At 43.1% G+C, this 21059-nt stretch overlaps 1 protein-coding gene across 3 annotated transcripts in view; it reads right to left on the minus strand.

The window, feature by feature from the left end:
• The window catches only part of ZFP14 (ZFP14 zinc finger protein), a 42745-nt gene extending 32017 nt beyond the window's left edge, over positions 1-10728 (minus strand). For 2 of the 3 annotated variants that reach the window (XR_008516529.2, XM_054540232.2), the window contains exon 1: positions 10620-10728. The gene's annotated coding sequence lies outside the window, so the exon portion shown is untranslated. The remainder of the gene's footprint in view (positions 1-10619) is intronic. The other variant, XM_054540233.2, reaches the window with a different exon arrangement.
• Between the last annotated feature and the right edge of the window lie 10331 nt (positions 10729-21059).

Raw genomic sequence — 21059 nt, forward strand, 5'->3', positions numbered from 1 at the left:
GCCTGGACAACAAGAGCAAAAAAAAAAAAAAGAAAGAAAGAAATACAAGCTCTGAAGAAATAGGTGACAAATGATGAACTTCGTGTAGAAGCCTAGCTACTTCTGCAAGAGGATTTCTGACCAGGTCGCTCTCTGGCAATGTGGATCTGGTCCAGACACTGGATTACTCAGATTTGTTCTGAGCAGCTCCTCCTCACTCTAGGACAACTTTTCAGGACTGAGAAGGGCCCTGAATCCTGCCCCTAGAATCCTGCCTGAACTGCCTAAAGACAGCAACTAAAAGACCACACAGACTGAACCTGGCAGCTTCTGCCAATGTGAGGCTACCCTTGCCTTCCCCAGCCAGGAAAGCTCGCCACTCCAGTTTTCCAATCAGGGCCTCCCATACCATGACATCCTTCACCACTCCTTCTCTTTTATTGATTAATTTTTTTTAGACGGAATTTCACTCTGTCACCGAGGCTGGAGTGCAATGGCACGATCTCAGCTCACTGCAACCTCCATCTCCCGGGTTCAAGCGATTCTCCTACCTCAGCCTCCTGAGTAGCTGGGATTACAGGTACACGCCACCACGCCCAGCTAATTTTTATATTTTTAGTAGAGACGGGGTTTTGCCATGTTGACCAGGCTTGTCTTGAACTCCTGACCTCAGGTGATCCGCCCACCTCGGCCTCCCAAAGGGCTGGGATTACAGGCATGAGCCACCGCGCCCAGCCCCACTTTCCTTTTAGTGTGCAAGCTGGGGATGGAAGGGATTCATGATTCCTGCAGTTGGTCAACAACATTCATTGTTGTGGCCTCTGCAATCAGGCACATAACAGTATGGCACCCCTCTATGTGTTGGGTACTTTATACACATTGTCAGTTGTCCTCGGTACTGTTCTGCAATGTAGTGCTCTCCTTTTAATAGCTCAGGAAACTAATGCCCAAGGGTCAAATCAGTTAAGTTGCAGACATTTGTTTTGAATCTACATTTCTCTAACTAAAAAGCCAGTTTCTTTTTTTCCTTTTTTGGTTTTTTTTTTGTTTGTTCGTTTGTTTTTGCAGACAGAGTCTTGTTCTGTCACCCAGGCTGAACTGCAGTGGCACGACCATGGCTCACTGTAACCTCTGCCTCCAGGGTTCAAGTAATTCTCCTGCCTCAGTTTCCTGAGTAGCTGGGATTACAGGCGCCTGCCACTACGCCTGGCTAATTTTTATATTTATAGTAGAGACAGGGTTTCACCATGTTGCCCAGGCTGGTCTCGAACTCCTGACCTCAACTGATCCACCCATCTCAGCCTCCTAAAATGCTGGGATTACAGGCGTGAGCCACCACATCCAGCCTAAAAGCCAGTTTCTCTTTCAACTCAGGTATTTGTCTCTGAAGCAAGGATTTCTGCTTCACCAGGAGAAAGCCGATCATCAGCAATTCACTAAAAAAAAGAGGAATAACTAATAGTAGGTTTTGTTTTGTTTTGTTTTTTCAAAAACAGCGTCTCACTCTGTTACCCAGGCTGGACCACAGTGGCATGATCTTGGCTCACAGTAGCCTCGACCTCCCGGGCTCAAGCAATCCTCCCACCTCAGATTCCCAAGTAGTTGGGACTATAGGTGGGCACCACCATGCCCAGCTAATAATCTTTCAAAAAATATTAAATCTCAGAAGATAGCAAAATAGTTCTTTCCATCTATGGTCCACCTACAGAAACATCAGTCTGAGCAATTATCCATGAACAAAAATGCCTTCATAATAGCCAAGGCAACCAGGTGAGAGATCGCAGTACTGGGTGGTAGCACAATAATAAGAAAAGAAGCACTGAAGAGTGCAGGAAGGACAGTTCGACATTACCCATGTCACCCCTCCCCCAGCTCAAGGCAGCACAGTGTAGACAGAGGTATTGCCCACTTGGGGAAAAGTCAGGGAAGTGAGCACAGAACTTTGCCTGTTCCCTAATACCAGGCCTGCCATAGTAAAACCCAGCAACAGGGAGACTCCCAACCGCAGACTCCAGGCCAGTAGCCACAGACTGACCCTCTAGACCTGCTCTGGCATCAGGAAAGATCATGCAGCCCAGGCTTCAGGCTTGCATGATGAACTCCATCTCCAGGCTGCCACCACCATCAGGCTGACATCAGAGGCCCTGGGCTCCAACAGCCCTTAGCAACAGGCAGGCCTCAGTGGCCTCTGCAATCAGGCACATAACAGTATGGCACCAGTCACAGTGGTCTCAGGCTTTGAGCGTGCCCCGGCACTGCAGCAGCCAGAGTGGCCCTGGGCTTGGGGCATGCTATGTGCAACACCAGAGAATGTGGTTCCAGCCTTTTGGAGCATCCCAGCACTATACCCACCATAGCAGCCCCAGCCTTAAGGACCAAACCAGACAGGCTGCCCAGAATCACTGGATGGGCTATTGATGGGCTTTCCCAGATGAACCTCATTCTGCAAAGACTGGAATAAATACACAGTCCTTTCAAGTGTGCAGACATCAGTGCACGGTCACAAGGATCAACAACAGTCAGGGAAACATGACATCGCCAATAGGACAACATAAAGTGTCAGTGATTGACTCTAAAGAAATGGAGATGTCTGAACTGCCTGATAAAGAATTCAAATAGGCTAGGCGCAGTGGCTCACACTTGTAATCCCAGCACTTTGGGAGGCCGAGGCAGGCGGATCACGAGGTCAGGAGATCGAGTCCATCCTGGCTAACACGGTGAAACCCCGTCTCTACTAAAAAACACAAAAAAATTAGGCGGGCATGGTGGTGGGTGCCTGTAGTCCAGCTACTCGGGAAGCTGAGGCAAGAGAATGCCGTGAACCCAGGAGGCGGAGCTTGCAGTGAGTCGAGATCGCACCACTGCACTCCAGCCTGGGTGACAGAGCGAGACTCTGTCTCGAAAAAAAAAAAGAAAGAATTCAAATAACTGTTTTAAGGAAGTTCAGTGAACTTCAAGAAATACAGAGAACTTAAAAAAGTGAGAAAAACAATATGTGATCAGAATGAGAAATTAAACAGATTGAAATAATTTTTAAAATCAGACATAAATTCTGGAGCTGAAAAATACAATGAAGGAAATTTTGAAAATGCAAGACAGAACATCAACAGCAGAATTGACCAAGCAGAGGAATGAATCTGTAAACTTGAAGACAAGTTATCTAAAAATATGCAGTTGGATGGAAAAAAGGATGAAAAGAAATGCAGAAAGTTTATAGGCTTCATGGGACAGCATCAAAATAGCAAATATTTGAGCAGTAGGAGCTAAAAAGGGAGAAGAGAAAGATAAACAAGTAGAAAGCTTATTTAAAGAAATAACAGCAGGCACAGAGGCTCATGCCTATAATCCCAGCACTTTGGGAGGCCAAGGTGGGATCACTTGAGTCCAGGAGTTTGAAACCAGCCTGGGCAACATAGCGAGACTCTTCTCTACAAATAATTTTTTAAAAATAAGCCAGGTATTGTTGCATGTGCCTGTAGTTCCAGCTACATGGGAGGCTGAGGCAGGAGGATCACTGAGACCCAGAAGTTCAAGGTTGCAGTGAGCTATGATCATGCCACTACACTCCAGCCTGGGCAACAGAGTGAGGTGAAAGGAAAGGAAGGGAGATAAGAAGGAAGGAGGGATGGAGGGAGGGAGGGAAGGAGGGAAGGAGGGAAAGAAGGAAGGAAGGAAGGAGAAAGAAAGAAAAAAGAGAGGAAAGAGAAAGAAAGAGAGGAAGAAAGGAAGGGAGGGAGGTAGGGAGGAAAGGAGGAAGGAAGGAAGGAAGGAAAAAAGAAAGAGGAAAGAGAAAAAAAGAGTAGCAAAAAACTTTCCAAACCTGGGGAAAGGTAAGTATCCAGGTATAGCCCAAAGTTAGAAGGAAGAAAATAATAAAGATTAGGGCAGAAATAAATGACACAGACCAGAAAGCCAATAGAAAGAATCAATAAAATTAAGAGTTGTTTTTTTGAAAAAAGAAAAAACCCACAAAATTGACAAACCTAACTAAGCTATACTAACCAAGAGAAAACAGAAAATATTGAAAATATTCAAATAAAACCAGAAATGAAAAAGGAGACATTACAACTGATACAACAGAAACATAAGAGACTATTATGAACAAACATACACCAGAAAATTGGATAACCTAGAATAAATGATTAATTCCCTGACACATACAACCTACCAAGATTGAATTATGAAGAAATAAAAAATCTGAACAGGCTGGGCATGATGGCTCATGCCTGTAACCCCAACATTTTGGGAAGCCAGTCATTATGACAAACAGTATGGAGAGGCCTCAAAAAATTAAAAATAGAACTACCATATGATCTAGCAATCACACTACTATATATATCCAAAGGAAATGAAATGAGAATGTCAAAGAGATCTCTGCACTCTCATGTTTATTATAGCATTATTCACGATGGCCAACACATGGTGTCCATCAATGTTTGAATGGACAAAGAAAATCTGCTATGTAATAAAATGTAATACCATTCAGCTATGATAAAGAAACAAAACCTGTCATTTGTGACAACACGGATGAACCTGGAAGGACGTTATGTTAACTGAAATAAGCCAGAAACAGAAAGATAAACACCACGTGATCTCATTCATAAGTGGAATCTTAAAAAGTTGATCTCGACCAGGCGTGGTGGCTCACGCCTGTAATCCCAACATTTTGGGAGGCCGAGGCGGGCGGATCACCTGAGGTCGGGAGTTCAAGACCAGCCTTACCCACACGGAGAAACCCCGTCTCTACTAAAAATACAAAATTAGCCAGGCGTGGTAGCACATGCCTGTAATCCCAGTTACTTGGGAGGCTGAGGCAAGATAATCACTTGAACCCGGGAGGCGGAGGTTGTGGTGAGCCAAGATCGCATCATTGCACTCCAGCCTGGGCAACAAGAGCGAAACTCCGTCTCAAAAAAAAAAAAAAAAAACACTTGATCTCATAGAAGTAGAGAGTAGAATGGTAGTTACCAGAATCTGGGGTAGTTGGGGGTGGGGGGAAATGGCAAGGTTGAGGAGATGTTGGTCAAACGATACAAAATTTCAGTTACATAGGAGGAATAAGTTCAAGAGATCTATTGTACAACATGGTGATATAGTTAACAATATATTGTATTACTGAAAAAAGCTAAGACCTGTAAAGTGTTCTCACCACAAAAATGGTAACTACGTAAAAGGTAATTCATATGTTAATTAGCCAGATTTAGACATTCCACAATGTATATATACTTTAAAACACCATGATGTACATGATAAATACATATAATTTTATCTGTCAAAAAATAATTTTAATACTAAAGCTCGGTATTAAGAAAATGACCAGCCTGGGCAACACAGCGAGACCTTGTCTCTACAAAAAAATTTAAAAAATTAGCCGGGCATGGTAGCGTGCACCTGTAGTCTCAGCTACTCAGGAGGATGAGGCAGGAGGATGGCTTGAGCCTGAGAAGCAGAGGTTGCAGTGGGCTGAGATGATGCCACTGCACTCAAGTCTGGGCAACAGAGTAAGACCCTGTCTCAAAAAAAAAAAAAAAAAAAAAATGGAAAGAAAGAAAAAAGAAAAGAAAAAAAAGAATGTTAAAGCAAACAAAATGTACCTTTTTACAATGACTGCATTGCGAGACCTAAAAGACTGATGATGCCCTATAGTAGCAAGGTCGTGGGGACACCGACACTAGGTTGGTCCACATTTAGAGCTATGTGAAGCAGCATTTCAATCCTGTAAACTCTGAATCAGAAGCTCCACTTCTGACACTAAAGGGACTGTTTGTATCTGTACATAAAGATCATGCAGAGCTATGGCCGGGGCAGTGGCTCACGCCTGTAATCCCAGCACTTTGGGAGGCCAAGATGGGCGGATCACCTGAGGTCAGGAGTTCAAGACCAGCCTGGGCAACATGGTGAAACCCTGTCTCTACAAAAACACAAAAATTAGCCGGGCATGATGGCAGGTGCCTGTAATCCCAGCTACTCGGGAAGCTGGGGCAGAAGAATCGCTTGAACCCAGGAGACGGAGGTTGCAATAAGCCGACGTCATGCCATTGCACTCCAGCCTGGGTGACAGAGGGAGACAGTGTCTCAAAAAAAAAAAAAAGAAAAAGAAAAAAGATTATGCAGAGCTATGCTGACAGCATGGTTTATAATTGATTAAAGTTGAAAAGAACCTAATTTCGGAATGATTCAATAACCTGTTGTTTATTCATACCATTGAAAATGACACAACCATTAAAAATGATGTTGCCTTAATTTTGAATGGGTGAAGCCAGTGTGTTAAAAAAAGAAAATACCAGCATGTGTAGTGTGAAACTATTTTGACAGAAAAAAAAATCATGTTTCCCTAGCAGGACCAGTTAAAATGTTTACAGTCACAGCCAGCAACACGCACCACCACATTAAACAGAGTGTGAGCCTGAAATACCCAAATACTTCAAATAAGACTTTCCCGGCTCAAGTTTTTCTTTCAGTCTTCCCTTTAACTGAGAAAAAAAGCTAAGGATACTGTAAAAACAGATGCTGTTTTTTCTGAGTGGCTTTTTTGCTTCGGCTTCTCATTCATGAACCAACTCCATGATTTAATTTGCCCATGTGTGTTGGAGTATGGCCTAGAAAAGAATGGCAAAAAGTCCCCGACTGATGTCTTCTAAGCACTGAAGGCAGCCCCATGCTGCTTCCTTTCACATCTTCCTGACAAACAGGTTTATTTTGCTTCTGAACCAGTCCTTTTGGCTAAGATGCCTATGAAGCCCTCCAGCAGATGTTGGGTCTCCTTGACCAACCGGTCTCACTTTGCATATAACATCATTAAAATAAAAACTGTAAGGCATACATCTGTATGAAACCCAGTTACCTCCATAAAGACCCTGTAGCTTCAGTATAATCTGGACAAAACTTGACAGTGTGCGCCATCATCAGATTGATATCTCTTCCCTTCATCATGAGATTGCTGAATAAAGCAGGAAGGAATTTTTTTTTTTTTTTTTTTGAGACAAAGTCTTGCTTTGTCACCCAGGCTGGAGTGCAGGGGCATGATCTCAGCTCACCACAACTTCCACCTCCTGGGTTCAAGTGATTCTCCTGCCTCAGCCTCCCGAGTAGCTGGGATTACAGGCGCATGCCACCACGCCCAGCTAATTTTTGTTTTTTTTTTGAGATGGAGTCTCGCTCTGTTGCTGAGGCTGGAGTGCAGTGGCATGATCTCAGCTCACTGCAAGCTCCGCCTCCCGGGTTCATGCCATTCTCCTGCCTCAGCCTCCCGAGTAGCTGGGACTACAGGCACGTGCCACCATGCCCAGCTAACTTTGTACTTTTAGTAGAGACGGGGTTTCACCGTGTTAGCCAGGATGGTCTCGATCTCCTGACCTCGTGATCTGCCCGCCTTGGCCTCCCAAAGTGCTGGGAATACAGGCGTGAGCCACCGCGCCCGGCCAGATTTTTTTTTTTAAGTACGCATAATGACGATATTTGGTATACTGTTGTAATTACCAATATATGCTTTTTTTTCTTCATATTAGACAGGTTACTTTCCAGTTCCCCGTATGAAATGGTGAGAACTACAGTTTCTACCTGAAAGGATTGTTATGAGAAATAAATAAGATACTACATATAAGGCACTTAGAGTAGTAAATAAGCATTTCATAAAAGTCAGCTATATTAATAAAGATGAAGAATACTACATATGTTTCTTCCCACAATTATTTTTAAAATTCTACTCAGGCCTGTAATCCTAGCACTTTGGGAGGCCAACACAGGCGGATCACTTAGGTCAGGAGTTCAAGACCAGCCTGGCCAACATAGTGAAACCCCGTCTCTACTAAAAATACAAAAATTACCCAGGCATGGTGATGCATGCCTGTAACCCCAGCTACTTGGGAGGCTGAGGCAGGAGAATGGTTTGAACCTGGGGCGGGTGGCTGCAGTGAGCCAAGATCGTGCCACCGCACTCCAGCCTGGGTGACAGGGCAACTCTGTCTCAAAAAAATAAATAAAAATAAAAATAAAAAAAATTCTTCGCAGCCCTGCTCTTGATAGGCAATCCTTCTTGATTATCAACAATTTACAAAAGGAGGGTACATAGATAAAACAAATGTGATAGGATACTAATTTTTGGATCTGGGTGATGAGGAAAAGCACTAAATTACAACCTAACAGTAACAAATCTACTGAGCACTTAATTATGTGCCAAGCATTAGCTAAGGGTTTTGCATATATTAATTCCTCTACTCAGAGTCATCCTATATAGCAAGGTCTATCATTATCCTCATTTTGCAGATGATGAAACTGTGGCACAAAGAGATTAAATAAATTGCCCCAAGCTCAGGCAGCTCTAAGTGGCAGGTTGAGGACTAGAACCCCCCTACTTTAGCTCCATAACCCATACGACTGTCACTGTACTAAACAGCATCTCATGAGACCTGATAAATACGTGGCCTGAAACAAACTCATGCTGTCAAAAACTTCAAACCACTTTCCGAATTTCTACTGTCTTCCCTTCCCTTCTAATAACCCCTTCCTTTGTTAACACAGACCTCTCCACTAAAAACCCTATCGTATTGTCACTCCTTAAAAGCCTCAAAAGCAGAAAAGATCCTGTCGCCAATCAAACCACCTCCTTTCCCTGCTTTTGAACTCAGGGCGGTGGGGATCAGAGAGACCTAGTGTGTAATTCCATCTAAACTGTAAACTCCTCAACTAATCACCATCGAATGAAAGTTCTGCGCGGTGGCTCACGCCTGTAATCTCAACATTTTGGGAGGCTGAGGTGGAAGAATTCCTTGAGTCCAGGAGTTCAAGATCAGCCTGTGCAACATAAGGAGACCTCATTTCTACAAAAAAATTTTAAAATTGGGGGTGGGACCACGTGCCTGTGGTCTCAGCTACTCAGGAGGCTGAGGTGGAAGGATCGCTTGAGCCAGGGAGGTCCAGGCTGCAGGGAGCGAGATCACTTCACTGCACTCCAGCCTGAGGGACAGAGTGAGACCCTGTCTCTAAAAAAAAAAAAAAAAAAAAAAAAACACTTAAGTAACAAAATAAAGCTCTGCAGTTAGCTTCTCTTCAGGAGGTTTACTTCCAGACCATCCAAATGATTAGAAAGAGGCAGCTCATAAGAGAAACTAAATTACTGCCAAATGCTCCTGTCAATACCTACTGGAGGCTGGGCGTGGTGGCTCATCCCTGTAGTCCTAGCTACTGGGCAGGCTGAAGCAGGAGAATCCTGCTTGAACCCGGGAGGCGGAGGTTGCAGTGAGCCCATCGTGCCACTGCACTCCAGCCTGGGTAACAGACCCAGACGCCGTCTCAAAACACAGACCCAGACTCTATCTCAAAAAAAAAACAAAAACAAAAACAAAAAAAAACCCTACTGGAAAGGGGTAGGAATTGGAATCTACCCTCATCACCCCATCATTCACTGGGAATGGAGGCCAAAGCACCAGGTCAGTGGACAGGACATTTCAGGGGTTAAAGCCTAACCAGCTGAAGATTAACTGGAACAAGCCCGCATAGTCTGACAAAATCATATCTATTGACTGGCAGAAAGGGAGAAAATTCCACAGGAAGGGTTGGAATAGGATGGACGAGAGAGAGGAGAAAAGCTCTTTCGTAAACGGTTGAGTTCCAGCTGAAGGATCCTAAGGAGGATCTAATGACAGCTGCGATCTGGAATGGCTGCTGTTTCCGAGGTGAGATTAGGAGAGGCAGGGATTAATGAGATATTGAATGCAATCATGAGTGTAATCAAGAGGGTATCCCCAGTAATAAAATGAAAACAGCAAAGCAAGTCTAGAACATCACTGGTAAGAAAACTGTAATCTCTGAAAGAGGGAGTCATTATGCCATTTTACAACTACTGCACCACCTGGGGAGAAATCATGTTTTCTATTAATTTTGCAACTGGTTTTTTATCTGTCTCTTCCTTCCTAGCCTGATTAATGACAGAGTTGCTTCATTGTTCAGTCCGAGCTGATTTTCACTCCACAGAAGAGGAAAGCAAATGCCCCCACGGCCAGAAAAATAAAAATTACACTTCATGGAACAAAAAGGAAACACAAACTCATCTAGATGTTGACTTGTCTATATGCAACAGCAATCATTTCCTCCTCTCCCCGTTGCCTTCCTAAAGAACAGCAGGATTGGGAAAGGAGACGTGAATCTTGAGACCTCGGGCCTTTCCTGGAGCCGGCCTTGGCTGATCAGGACACACCCCCGCTAGCGCACTTGCTCCCTCCGTCTACTGCGCGCAAAACCCGATGGAAATAACCGGGAGCCTGGAATAAAGCTGACCCTTTCCCGTATCAGAGAGAAAGGCCAGGTACACGAAGACGGGGCTGGAATCTGTCTCCGAGTTCCCCGCAGTTTCCATGGGAGGGAGCTCGGGTAAAGCTGTGCAATCTGCAGTTCTTCTTCAGACTGCGTCTTTTTGTTTGGGGGCCTTCATTCACTCCGGGGTTCCTGCATCTAACTCGGAGCCATTCCGGGCCGCTGGACCTGGGCGGCTCTGAAGCGGGAAGGCAGAGGACGCAACAGGGCACCCGGCGCCCAGTCAGCGCCACAAACTCCACAGCTACTGCCTCCTGGCTCACACCGAGGTCTGCGCCGCCCCCCCGCCACCCCCGCGCCCATTGCCTCGGTGCAAGCGACCAACTCACCTCTCGCAGCCGACACCAGCAGGGAAGCCGGAAAGAACTGCGAGCGGAGGCCTGTGGGAAATGTAGTCCGCCGATGGGAGGGTCTGGTTCCAGCCCCAACGGGCTGCGCGGAGTGCGCGTGCGCGGGCGCGGGCGCCGGAGCTCCGGACGCGCTCGGGACGGGGGAGCCCTCCAGGCTGCGTGGGGCTGAGGCGAGCTCGGGCTTGCGTTTGCTTTTGTCGCTGAGGAAGACTTTTATTTGTGTATTTTCTTGAGACAGGGTCTTACTCTGTCGCCCAGGCTGGAGTGCAGTGGCGTGATTAGTTAGCGCTCACTGCAGCCGCGACCTCCCGGGCTCAAGCGACCCTCCCACCCGAGCCTCCAGAGTAGCTGGGACTGCAGGCGCGCGCCATCACGCCCAACTAATTTTTTAAATTTTTATAGAGACCACATCTCCCTATGTTACCCAAGCCGGTGTCGAACTCCTGGGCTTAAAAGATCCTCCCGCCTGAGCCTCCCAAAGTGCTGGGACTACAGGCGTGAGCCACCAGGCTCAGCAGCGGAGGATTTAGAAAGAAGTTTTGGCACCAGCATGTGCCTAATACGTGTACTAAACACCTACCAGTTACTCACTGCATACACCCAAGCAAGTTGTGGGCATACATCAGGCATGCAATGAAAATACTCTCAAAGCCCACCGGAACCTGGAGCACGACGTAAACCTAGAAAGGTCGCTCGTGCTCACTGCGCTCTCCCTTTCTCCCACTCTGTCTCTGGGCGGGTGTGTGTGTGTGTGTGTGTGTGTGTGTGTGTGTGTGTGTCTCGTATCTCCTGCAGTTGTGAATGTATTGTGTGTGTGTGTGTGTGTCTCGTATCTCCTGCAGTTGTGAATGTATTGTGTGTGTGTGTGTGTGTGTGTGTGTCTCGTATCTCCTGCAGTTGTGAATGTATTGTGTGTGTGTGTGTGTGTGTGTCTCGTATCTCCTGCAGTTGTGAATGTATTGTGTGTGTGTGTGTGTGTGTGTGTGTGTGTCTCGTATCTCCTGCAGTTGTGAATGTATTGTTCTACTAAAAATACAAAAAATTAGCCGGGCGTGGTTGCGCGCGCCTGTAATCCCAGCTACTCAGGAGGCTGAAGCAGGAAAATCCCTTGAACCCGGGAAGCAGAGGTTGCATTGAGCTGAGATCTGCCATTGCACCCCAGCTTGGGCAACAAGAGCGAAACTCCGTTTCAAAAGAAAAAGACTAACTGGAAAGGTCTGTCTCAGATGAGATTGAATTTGTCCTGTCCTGCGTTCCTTCAGGAAAGAAATGGTATAAGCCCACCAGGGACCACCCTGAGGCATCTTCTGTATCCCAAATTCTTTGATATATTAGTTAATACATGAAAGAATTTGTTCTTAAGAATATAAAACTTTGGAAGATATTTGAAAATACCTCGGCAATCTTGTTTCATTTTGCAAAGAATAGGATATGCATGAAATAGGAGATAAATGAAAAATCTGAGCTACTTTATAACTACTAAGAAGGTGGCCAGACGCGGTGGCTGACGCCTATAATCCCATCACTTTGGGGGGCCCAGGCGGGTGGATCACCTGAGGTCAGGAGTTCGAGACCAGCCTGGCCAACATGGTGAAACCCCATCTCTACTAAAAATACAAAAAAATTTAGCCGGGCATGGTGACGCACACCTGTAGTCCCAGCTACTCGGGAGGCTGAGGCAGGAGAATCGCTTGAACCAGGGAGACGGAGGTTGCAGTGAGCCAAGATCGTGCAGCTGCACTCCAGCCTGGGTGACAGAGCAAGACCGGTATAAAACAAAAACAAAAACAAAACAAAACAAACTACTAAGAAGGCCGAAGGCCCAAAGTATTTTTTTAATTCAAAATCACGGTCCTATGTACATGTTTACAATTAAATTTATGTAAGGAAATCAACACTCCATTAAAAAAAAATAAAAAGAATTATTAAAATAGCTCCTCCATATTCTCTGTTTTGACTAAGTTTTTTTTTTTTTGAAACAAAGTCTTGCTCTGTCACCCTGCCTGGAGTGTGGTGGCACAATACTGTCTCACTGCAACCTCAGCCTCCCAGGTTCAAGGGATTCTCCTGCCTCAGCCTCCTGAGTAGCTGAAATTACAGGTGCCTGCCACCACGCCCGGCTAATTTTTTGTATTTTTAGTGGAGACGGGGTTTCACCACGTTGGCCAGGCTGGTCTCGAACTCCTGGCCTCAAGTGATCCGCCTGCCTCAGCCTCCCAAAGTGCTGGGATTACAGGCTTGAGCCACTGCACTTGGCCTTGTTTTGACTAAGTTTTGAGGCCTTCTGACACTAGGGGCTAAATTCTTCACACCCTCTCTGGTGAGGAGACTGCTGGTGAAGATAACTAACTGTAGGTCATTTTCCTTGTCCAACAGCACCAGAGAATTAACGCCTGACTGCACTGAGGTACGATGGAGGGATTTTTGGAAAGGGCCCTGCTCTGTGTCAAATGATCGGGCACTTGGTCCAATATCATGCTCACTGACCTTCTGAAATAGGATTTTCTTCAGATTGTTTATTTTCTCATGTCGTTCAGTTTGAAAAAAGCGATTTGGACCTTCAATTCATCAGAATCATGCAGAATAAGAGCATTTCTTTCAGAGAGTTTCATTTCTTTTCTCAGTATCTGAATCTGTACTATTAATATTTTCAGTTGCCTCTCAGACATCCACAGTTTCTCTTAGTAGAAAAAAAAAAACCCACGTGTCAAATGCTCCATCATTTGACACAGAGCAGTGTCCTTTGTAAAAACCCTTCCATTGTACCTCTAAAACCTGTCATTCTAACCTTTTTGTTGTTCTTATTAACAGGTCATGGACAGGCACGGTGGCTCAAGCCTGTAATCTCAGCACTTTGGGAGGCTGAGGCAGGCAAATGGCTTGAGCCCAGAAGTTTTAAGACCAGCCTGGGTAACATGGGGAAATCCCGACTCTACAAAAAAATACAAAAATTAGCCAGGCATGGTGATATACATCTGTAATTCCAACTACTCAATTTTTTTCATATATATATTTGTGTGTGTGTATATATATATACACATACATATATCATATATGTATGATTTTAGTAAATTTGAAATCATAAAAACTAAAGATGCCTCAGCAGGAATTAAATCTATGTTATTTCTCAACATATTTCTGGAGCCTTCATTTATTCCAAAACTATATCTTGTGGCTGTACTTTACATTAAGTTTGCAGATTGAGAAAGTGGCCCAACATGTACCAAACCTTGTGTTTTAATCATTTGTGGTAATATCGTATAATTTATGATCTCAACTTTTGTGAAATACCTTCATGGCAAAGGCACTATCAGAAGCTGCTGCAAAACCTCACACCATCAGCACTGGTGAAGGAGAAAGCTGTTGCTTTCTGCTTTCTTCTGTCTTCCTGATCTTGCATGAGTTTATCTCACTGGAAGAACATAGATCACATCTGGAATTCTAGAGGCAAGAGGGTCTAAAAATTGTAGTGCTGAGGCTTCCAGCCTCTGTAGCACAAAAAAGAGCATGGGGCACAGAAGAATACTTATAACAAAACAACAAATGATATCCAGCACACTTGGTTTTTTAAACAATTTTTTATTTTTATTTTTTGGAGACGAAGTTTCATCTTGTCACCCAGGCTGGAGTGCAATGGCGCAATCTCAACTCACTGCAACATCTGCCTCCCAGGTTCAAGCGATTCTCCTGCCTCAGCCTCCCAAGTAGCTGGGACTACAGGTGCGTGCCACCATGCCTGGCTAAATTTTTTTTTTTTTTTGTATTTTTAGTAGAGACGGGGTTTCACTATGTTGGCCAGGCTGGTCTCGAACTCCTGACTTCAGGTGATCCACCCACCTCGGCCTCCCAAAGTTCTGGGATTACAGCCGTGAGCCACCACGCCCGGCCGGTTTTTTAAACAATTTAATATCATCATTTAAAATTTGGCTTTTTTCTCAAAATTTCTCAAAAAAAAGAAAAAAATTTGTTTTGCTACCCCAGTGCTAGAAAGATACTCTACATTTTCTCCTGAAGCCCTTCTTGCTTTACCTTTTATGATTAGATCACTCATGCATCTGGAATTGATTTATGTATAGTGTGAGGTAAGGGTCAAGATGAATTTTTTATCAAAACAGATACACAACTGATCCAGTGCTTTTTATAGAAAAGACCACCATTTCCCAACCACATGGCCGAGGAAACTTTATCACAAATTAGACAACCACATATACATATAGAGAGAGATCTATTTCAGGGCTCTTTATTTTGTTCCATTGGTCTATTTGTTCATTCTTGCTCATTCTAACATACATGAATGAACATTCTGGTTCATTCTAACATACCTGCCTTAATGACTACAGTACAACTTGTCACATTAACAAACTCAAGGAGAAAAACATCATATCAATGAGCCAAAAAGGCATCTGACTATATTTAGCAGGCATTTCTAATAAAAAAAAAAAGTTAAACAAGAACTGAGACAACTGAGCTACAAAATCTATTTATCTCAGACCTAGAGTAAACATTACACCAAGTAATTTTCATTAAATTGGAGAAAATGACCAGATGCCTGCTATCACCACGAATACTAAACCTTGTTTTGGAGACTCTATTACAATAACAATAATTTTAAAAATAATCACTATAAATATTTAGGAAAAAAACAAAATTATATCTATTTGCAGTTGACACACCTGATTGCCTAGAAAACCAAGAGTCTAGTAAAAAATAAAATTTAAAAGATTATTAGGTAATAATGAAAGCTATGATTGTATCCACATTTAACGTATTCATATGACAGTATCAACATAAATACAATATGGGAGAAGGTAAGTCCATTTATAACAAAGGACTGCTATCTAGAATTGTATTTTTTAAGAATCTTATAATTCTTATATTTTAAAAGCTTTTTTAAAGGAACACAGGCAAAGACATGAATTGGCAAGTTACAGTGTTTAGCCAATATGCAGATGTGAAAAGATGCTCAACTCACTATTAACCAGGAGAATATTACTTTGCATACCAGAAGTAAGGATATAAGGAAAACATATTTCACTGGTTGAAGGGATTGTGCACTGGGAGCATACTGATGCTCTCTACTTCTATGACAGTATCTAGTGAGGTTGAAAGTAAATATTAACTATGACTGAGCAATCCTACTTTTGATAAATACCTTAGAGAAACTCTTGCTTATGTACAGTAATAAACACAGACCTATTCAATAAGGTATTTTTCATAGCGAGAAATTCCTTATCACCTAAATATTGATCAATAAGAAAGTTTAAATACATATAGTGTATGTATAAAAGATAGGGCTAGTGGGCTTTCTATTCTATTGAAAAGCATCATTCAAAAAAAGCAAGCAGCTGGTTACAAAGCTTGATGGGAGTTGCTTTCCTCACCATACAAGTAACCACACATCTGCCATAATGCTGACATTTTCATCTTCGAAGTCCTTTTGGTTATGGCAGCATCTGCCAAAGTAGAATCATATCTGCAATAGGTATTGGGAATGGGAGTTCTATGGTGAAGTCTGAATTACACTGAGTTAAATAAAATAAAACTCCATTTTCTTTCACGTTGATAGGCACTTAATGTGACTTTTTCCCCCAAGAAATATAGTATACAGAGCTCTCATACATGTTTCAGAAAATCATGTCCTTCAAGTAGGATTAAGTACTAGTGTTCTGTGGAACACAGTTTCAGAAATGTTGAGTAAATGTACTGTCTCCAGAAGACCTCTGTTCATATGAAAATGTTACCTAAGAGGAGAAACACATTGTCCTATTAGCAAAACCTGATTTTATTATAGCACTTAAAATAGCCTTCTTCGTGTTACATTTTACTGTTTACAAATTAAAAACCATTTGAAATCTTGGGTGGACAAGATGTATTATTCTAGATGATTAATGACTAATTAATGACATCTGCCCAATCTGAGCAAACTGGACTTGGAGGTACAAATCTTAATCTATGAATAGAGTGACATTACAGAGATTTGGTTAAAAATAAAGAGTTGTGGCAATACTTACTTTTATTTTGTGGAAGGTGCTGTGGTTTGAATGTGTCCCCCAAAGTTCATTTCCAAGTTTTTGGGAGAAACTTGATCCCTAATGCAACAATATTAAGAGGTGGGACTGTTAAGAAGTGATTAGGCCATGAGGGGTCTGCCCTCATGAATGGATTAATGCTGTTACCACAGGAATGGGTTTGTTATCACGAGTGGGTTTCTTATAAAAGGGTGAGTTTGGCCCCTTTTGCTGGCTTGCTCTCTCTCTCACCCCCTTTGCCCTTCCGCCATGAGATGGCATAACAAGAGGGCACTCATAAGATGTCAGCCTGTCAATCTTGGGCTTCTCAGTCTCCAGAACCATGAGTCAATAAATTTCTGTTTGCTGTAAATCACTGAGTCTGTAGTATTCTGTTACAGCAACACAAAACAGACTAAGACAGAAAATTGGTACTGGAAAAGTACGCAGTTGCTATAATGAATACCTGAAAGTGTGGAAGTGGCTTTGGAACTAGGTAATGGGTAAGAGCTGAAAAGTTCTGAACTGGATGTCAGAAAAAGACTATTGCTGTGGGTGGAATGTTAAAGGGTGATTCTGGTGAGGGCTCAGAAGAGCTGTATGGAAAGTCTGAAACTTTTTAGAGATTACTTCAGTGGTTGTGATCAGAATGTTGATAAATATAGGGATGGCAAAGGCAATTCTGATGAGGTCTCAGCTGGAAATGAGAAACAAGTATTGGAAACTGGAATAAAGGCCATCCTTATTAGAAATTAACAAAGAATTTGGCTGAATTTGTGTCCATGCCTTGGGCTTTATTGGAAGGCAGAATTTAAGAGCAATGAACTAATATCTGGTGGAAGAAATTTCTAAGCAAAATACTGAAAGAGCTACATGGCTTCTTTTAACTGCATATAGTAAGATGTGAGAGGTAGAAATGATTTAAAGATAAAACATAATTGAAAGGAAGGCAGAACAAAAAGATATGGAAAATTTGCAGCCTGGTCATTTATTATGTGTTTAGGAGCGCAAACCAAGGTTGTATCCCCAGAGACTGCTGTAAAGATTAGTATGAATAGAAGGAAGCCAGGAGCTATCAAGACAGTGGGAGAATGACCCCGAAGGCATTTTGGCGCTCTTTGAGGCTGCCCCTTCCATCTCAGACAGCATTCACTGGCTCGTGCTGCCTCATGACTCTGCTTCCCACATGCCAGTAGAGTGCCCTTGGCTGCGCCAGCCATTGGTTCCTGCTGGCTCAGGTGTGGCTCAACCTGCCACTGGGCATAAGCTGTAAGCTTGTGGTGGCAGCATCCATGTGGTGCTAATTTGGCAGGAGTGCAGAATGCAAGAGTCATGGGGGCATGGCTTCCTTCACTTAGATTTCAAAGGATGCCTTGGGTAGCCTGGGGGCCCAGTCAGATTTGTCCGTGAGCAGAACCGCTGCAGAGAGTCCCCACTAGGACAGTGCCTAATGGAGTGAGGCCATCCCCAAGACCCCAGAACTGAAGACCTACCAGTGTGAAACTCCAACCTGTGACAGATGCTCTGGGCATAAGCCCAGCAAAGCCATGGGGGCAAGGCTGTCTGAGAACCAGCCCCCACCCCAGTGTGTCCAAGTGGGTCACAGAGTTAAGGAAGAGTCTTCTGGAGCCTTAAGAGTTAATGTTGTTTGGCTGGGTGTGGTGGCTTATGCCTGTAATCCCAGCACTTTGGAGGCTGAGGCGGGTGGATCACCTGAGGTCAGGAGTTCAAGACCAGCCTGGCCAACATGGTGAAACCTCATCTCTACTAAAAATACAAAAATTAGCTGGGCATGGTGGCAGATGCCTGTAATCCCAGCTACTTGGGAGGCTGAGGCAGGAGAATCGCTTGAACCTGGAGACAGAGGTTGCAGTGGGCCGAGATCACACCATTGCACTCCAGCCTGCGTGACAGAGCGAGACTCCGTCTCAAAAAAAGAGTTAATGTTGTTTGCACTGTTGGGTTTTGGACTTACTTGGGACCAGTTATCCCCTTTTTCTTCCCTATTTCTTTCAGAATAGGAATGTCTAGGCTATGCCTGTCCCATTGTTGTTTTGGGAGTAAATATCTTGCTTGATTTCACAGACTAACAGCTGGAGGAAAATTTGCCTCAGGATAAATCATGCCTTGTCTCACGATAGCTGATCTAGATGAGATTGAACTTCTGAGTTTGTGCTGGAAAGAGTTAAGACTTTGGGGCAATCAGAATGGAGTATATGTATTTTGCATGTGAGAAGAACATGAATTTGGGAGGCCAGAGAAAGCACGCTATGCTTGAATGTGTCCTCTAATGCTCACCCCCAAGTTTTAGGGAGAAACTTGATCCCCAAAGCAATAGTATTAAGAGGTGGGACCTTTAAGAAGTGATTGGGCCATGAGGACTCTGCTTTCATGAATGGATTAATGCCATTATCACAGGAGTGGGTTCCTTATCAAAACATGAGTTGGGCTCCCTCTTACCCTCTCTCTCTCTCTCATCCCCTCTGCCCTTCTGCCATAAGATGATGCAGCAATGAGTTGGGCTCCCTCTTGCCCTCTCTGCCCTTCTGCCATAAGATGACGCAGCAAGAAGGTCCTTATCAGATGCCAGCCTCTTAAATCTTGGAATTCCTACCCTTCAGAACTGCGAGCCAATTTCTGTTCATTGTAAATTACCCAGTCTGTGGTATTCTTTCCTTTTTCTTCTTGAGATGGAGTTTCACTCCTGTTGCCCAGGCTGGAGTGCAATGGTGCAATCTCAGCTCACTGCAACCTCCACCTCCCAGGTTCAAGCAATTCTTTCTTAGCCTCCCAAGTAGCTGGGATTACAGGCATGCGCCACTACGCCTGGCTAATTTTGTATTTTTAGTAGAGATGGCGTTTTACCACGTTGGCCAGGCTGGTCTCAAACTCCTAACCTCAAGTGATTCACCCGCCTCAGCCTCCCAAAGTGCTGGGATTCCAGGCATGAGCCATCACGTCCAGCCAGTATTCTTTTATGGGAACACAAAACAGACTAAGAAAAAAGGTAATAATTTTTGTGTTGAATTCCTATTTTTATATGTATTGTTCATTCCTTTTGTAAAGTCAATGTAACTAAGATAAATGAGAATAGAAACCATCTAGAAGATACTGTGACTGAATCGTGTCATTTTTTATAACATTGTTGCATTGTTCAAGTCAGGAAACCTAAAATCTGGATACATATTTAAATGAGAACAGGCCAGGCCCCAGGGTATTCCTAGTAAATCATTTTATGTTTTATAATTGTTTTAATAGACGATTGAGTTCAATTTACTGATACTTTTTTGCGAATGTTTACATGTATCTTAAGTAAAATTGGCCCACATTTTGCTTTTCAGGAGGTATTTATCCTCATCTAATTTTATATTGGGATATTTGCCGTATATAATGATCTAGTAAAATTTTGTTATGGGTTATATGTTCTTTAAAGCTTTTTACTGCCTGTAAATCTATAGATTCTAGTTTTTAAAAAACAAAATCATAACTGTACATTTTTCCCTTTATTTATGGATTAGTTCAGGGTTTTTTTGGTATCTGGAGTCAACTTTTATCATTTAGGTTTCTCTAGATTGAAACATATTGAAATATATGTATATAGTAATACTGAAACATTGAAATATATGTATAAATATATGTATATAGTAATATGTAACAAATTTTTAAAAATATCTCATTATGTAGCTATTTCACCTTTTCCATACATAAAGCTGTGAGTCATGTTTTTCCCTCAATAACTGCCAATTCTATATTAATGTTCTTTTCAAATAGAATATCCTTAGTCTGTTATTTTATTAACTATTCCATTAATTTATTTGATCATATAAACTACTTGCTGTTATTCACCTTAGTTTTTAAAAATTTCTGGCTTAAGTTAATCCTTATCTTTTCCCATAAATTGCCTGTTATGTGACAGGCACTGTAGGTGTGTGAACAGAATGGTGAATAAGACAAATACTTATTTCTCAATCCAGATGTTCTAAATGCATTGCTTTAAAGTTTCTACCAAGCAGAGCTTTGGTTGGTGATTTCCCCCAAGTTATCTGTAGGCAACATGTGATCATTCATTACTAAATAGTCTACAATTTCAGACTTGATTTTCTTTTTTTTTTTTTTTTTTTTGAGATGGAGTCTCACTCTGTTGCCAGGCTGGAGTGCAGTGGTGTGATCTCAGCTCACTGCAACCTCCACCTCCTGGGTTCAAGCGATTCTCCTGCCTCAGCCTCCCGAGTAGCTGGGACTACAGGCGTGCCACCACATCCAGCTAATTTTTGTATTTTTAGTAGAGACAGAGTTTCACCATGTTGGCCAGGATGGTCTTGATCTCCTGGCCTCAAATGATCCACCCACCTTGGCCTCCCAAAGTACTGTGATTACAGGCATGAGCCACCACGTCTGGCCCAAACTCGAT

The sequence above is a fragment of the Pongo abelii genome, chromosome 20, assembly GCF_028885655.2.
Source record: "Pongo abelii isolate AG06213 chromosome 20, NHGRI_mPonAbe1-v2.0_pri, whole genome shotgun sequence".
In the NCBI taxonomy this organism is placed as follows: Eukaryota; Metazoa; Chordata; class Mammalia; order Primates; family Hominidae; genus Pongo; species Pongo abelii.